Here is a 4,331-nt window from a genome sequence, read left to right on the forward strand (position 1 = left end):
TATGTATATATATATATATATATATATATTATATATATATAAGTGGAACGTTAATAAGTGATTTGTTTGTTGTACAGAGCGGTGGAAAATGAGTATCCGCTAGGACGAAGCAAAATAACTACAAATGTTATACATAAATATAAAATTAGAACTTAGGCGAAATACTTAGTCTTTAGTATTAATGTTTGTTTCAAGTATTATCTATTTACATGGGAGGGACACATACGGCTTCCAAAAGCGGAGGCTTTTACGTTTGCCTTTTAAGTTCGGACTCCATTAATCTTCATTGGCTTTCAGCTAATGTTCTAAAAATGTTCGGCGGCAAAGCCTCCACCAGTACCTCAGTTGCGGACGGTGGAGACCGAAACAGATAACTATTAAAGATAATTAGTAGTAAAGAAAAACGTTATATAATTTAAACGCTGCGGGTAAATCTCTGCAAAATGCGCTCACAGATCGATAGTTCGAGTTTGCCATCCCGACATTTTCTCTGCAAAATGTATGGCTAAATAATAAAGCGTCAAGTAATCAAATAACGGGGTTGTCCTGTCAGTAGCACAGGTAACTGGAACAGAGATAGTACAGCCGAATGTATTGGCTAAACATTCTCGACTAATCCAATATAGTCCTTTATAGATTTAGCCATCAATTAATGAAATGAAATAGTAGGACCGATAGGACAGTGGGTACCTGCACGACGCAAATACCCTGCGAGATCTTATTGAGATCATAGGAAGCCAACTGCGGTACCGTATTAGTATGCGAACTTTCACGAACTATAATTGATATCCATCAACTGTTAAAGGGGCAACAAGGATACCGATCAAAAGAAAATTAACTATGATGACAACGGGACGATTGTAACGGTAGCGTGTGCCATGTGTAACCGTACCCTAAAGTAACTAGCAATAGAACAAAGTATCACGTAATGGAAGCTGCATGACAGTAGAAAAGTTAACACAACAACACAATGGTGCACTTTTGCAATCGATTTAGGTTCTAATCATTCGAGCGTATATTTCAACCATTCTCTAATTCCGCACACTTTTTTGTTTCAAGAGGTTAACCCATAACTTTCGTTCGTAAACGCTGGCCGTCAGTTCTAGACATTTGTAGAAGTTTTTCTAATGTCAACAATATCAATCACATATATATATATATATATCGTTCTTTGTGCCTGGTTTAGGATAGGTACTTACTTCTTGAATACGATTTTAGTTTCGCGTACATTAGAAAATATAGCATAATAGTAGATAGAGTCTTTAATATACAAACGTTTTCGGAGCTTGCCATAAAAATTAGCATGTAACCAGAATTGACAACAAAGTGGTATTTATGGGCTGAGCATTCTGGTAAAATATGAAATCGGCTTACTATTCTTAGCGGGTTACGGCTTATTTTCATACAGCTATACTATTATTTATTTATTATAAATATTCTTTCTGGGCTGTTGCAGAGCTTTGCTGAGCAGGCCCACATAGTCAAACTCATATAAAGGCACGTATATATAGGTATAATAAAAACAGAAGTGGTTATTCTAACAACACAAGGGTAGACCATGAGCTTAGTCTTTACAGATAGTTTGTGCTCTTGAAAATCAAAGAGAGCTAATACTTCTTACAGGCAATGCTAAATTAGAAGCCGGTTCTAAGCAAGCTTTAAACGAGAGAAAAAAATAACTTGTTATTAAGGACCGAAGGAAGTTTCACGAAGGTGTAATTTAGTCGTAATGGAAAGAGCAATAGTTCCAACGTGTCAATGAAGACCAAGCCATCAAGCGAGTCCACGGTTACTTGATGTGGCGCCCTTGACGACAAAGCGTGCTGCTATCTTACTACGGCCGTCATAGATTGCTGTAGATTTAAGAAGGTTTAGAATTAAGAAATCGTCCAGACGGCGTAAAGTTGCAGATTAATTTCGAACGTACTTGCGGTCTTTCCGCTGGTAGATGCAATTAAGATTGTAGACGCAACTACATCGAAGATCCGTTTCTCGCGATAACGGCATTGTTTTCTTACGTCGATCAGACCCCAGCCGACATACATGTGTGTAACTTTGTTTTCCATTTGTGGGTTTCTTTTTTTTTTCTGATCCTGATTTGCTTGCCAGATTTTCGGTTTTGTGATTTCCGCTCGATGTTATTGCTGTTAACGTTTGGCGACGACTAGAAGTCTTCTGTCGTTTTTTCATGTATTGAACAATATAGCTATGATCAAACGGAGTCAGGAGAGCGGAAACGGAAGATGCGGTTTGTGAAACTTGCGCGTCTGGTCGACATGCCACAAGTAGAGAGTTGAGTGTAGGAGCTAGAATAGCTTTCCTGTTTTCGAATTTGGTCGAATACATGTGACATTTTAGTGTTAATTAGTATTCAGGAGATCAAATTGAGTTGTTTCTATTGAGCGATCAATAGAAAATTAGGAAAATCTGTCTACATTTTTTATCCGCCATTGGTTTCAGGTGTTCCTACACCGCAGCCCAAGATTTCGATCTAGTCCGACTCATAGACGTGCGTCTTTCATTTTCGTAACGCGCTACTTCCTAAATACTTAATACGCTTCTAGTTGCATCGTATTAAGCACTCTTTGTACATTGACATAGCTATATGGTCAAATTATGTAACTGCACCTAAAACATAACGAAAAAGGTGTGCTTGGTTAAGTATAACGAAGTTCTTATTCAGTCTGCAATGTTAGCGTTATTACTACGTTTACGTAGATTTGTTCGTTTTATACGGATCTAGTTCATTTTATACATTCTCTGCTATCGACAAAATGCAGAAAAATTTTATACATCTACCAGGTCGGTGATCAGTATTTATTAATTTACGTTCGGTCTGCCACTGCGCGTTCCGTAAGACGGTTGGCTCCTTTTGGTAGTAGGCCAGATAATATTTTAGTGCCAGAACATCTGAGCCGGGGGACCTCATTTCACTTGCCACCGCCTCCAACTTCAGTAGGTGAATACGCAAACTGTGGCGCTATCAGCAGGCCGTTACGGTTTCTACCCGCATGATCAGAAATAAATTCAAATGTAGACTTTCAGGACAATAATTTTAAATAAAAGACAATTTATTCATCTTGATGTCATGTCAAATAGCGACTCATCCACACGGCTTTTTCGTTCGCTGTCGTAAAGCCGGTCTACGAAAATCTACGAAATACGCAAATCTAGCGCCATGTTACCTTTGTACTTAAATAGCAAAGAGTTGATTGACAGGGTTACCGAGTCCTAGAGGGCTGTGTTTAGCTCGTCGCGCAATATTGTAAAATCATTATAACGTTAATTTGCACCATACTGAGGGTGGAGCAAAGGTCATTTGACGACTTGACAGTCCTGCTTCAACCCTCCATTAGTATAATTTCTACCACATTTTACCATATTGTTGTTCTAACAGATGCAATTCTTTTCAGATCGTCTGGAAACGTTTGCCCCTATAATAGCCGAACAGTCTCAGCTCTTCAAACTAATTTAGCCCTTGGCGCTCAATAAAATGTGAAAGCAACGTATTGATATCGATTCATAGAAAAATAGGCGCAAGTAGCGCGAACGACCCATGTGTGACTGTGTGCATTTTTCTCGTGTGCTATATAAACGAATTGACTACTTTCCTTAAAAATAAGCATAATGTCAATGCTTGTATCCAGCAATTAAGCGTTTAAGCAGAAAGTTTGTATAAAGATGAAGGGTTTATATCGAAACCTCTCAGTGAGCAGCCAATGAACCTCATTGAGAGGGCGCCTCAAAGTAGCGGTGAGCAATTTTTCATCTTTTCACATTTCCAACGGTGTCCTTTACGCGTAAATATATTCTATATACCGATACTACAAAATGGCTAAAAATTAGCTTCAAGTGATTGTCTATGATATTTAATGAATTTCGGTTTCGGCACTCGATCCATTGCTATTTAAGATATGCTTACAATAAGCATCAATGAGCACTGTTCAGCTTGTGCATTAAACGCGTAATTCTCTAAGAAAAGAGGAGGCAGAGAACTTTGAAGATGCACCGTGTAGTGTTGCACCCCTGGCAACAAAAAAATTGTACCTTTATATTTTGGATCTTTCTACACTGTACCCCTTTTCTTTCTGCTGCTGTATGACGCCATCGTTCGTTCGCCCCCTATTCATGTAATCTAGTTTATTTGTCTGAGCATAACCTAAAGTATTTTACCACGTTCAAACGCTTTCAGGAAAAATTTTCTACACAAATAGCGTTTCCTAAGAGGTTAGTTCCGGTTATGCTGTTAGGCGTTGATTCAAGCACGAGGCTCCTCCCATATAGCAAAGTATATCTAACCTTAGTTTTGAAGCTATGTTGCCTCACTGAGT

At 38.5% G+C, this 4,331-nt stretch overlaps 1 long non-coding RNA gene across 1 annotated transcript in view; it reads left to right on the plus strand.

The window, feature by feature from the left end:
- The window catches only part of LOC147752741 (uncharacterized), a 14,046-nt gene extending 9,972 nt beyond the window's left edge, over positions 1 to 4,074 (plus strand). Inside the window, exon 3 of the long non-coding RNA XR_015313266.1 lies at positions 3,414 to 4,074. This is a non-coding gene — a long non-coding RNA (uncharacterized LOC147752741). The remainder of the gene's footprint in view (positions 1 to 3,413) is intronic.
- The last annotated feature ends 257 nt before the right edge of the window (positions 4,075 to 4,331 follow it).

Source organism: Varroa jacobsoni, unplaced genomic scaffold (assembly GCF_002532875.2).
Source record: "Varroa jacobsoni isolate VJ856 unplaced genomic scaffold, vjacob_1.0 scaffold_1034, whole genome shotgun sequence".
In the NCBI taxonomy this organism is placed as follows: Eukaryota; Metazoa; Arthropoda; class Arachnida; order Mesostigmata; family Varroidae; genus Varroa; species Varroa jacobsoni.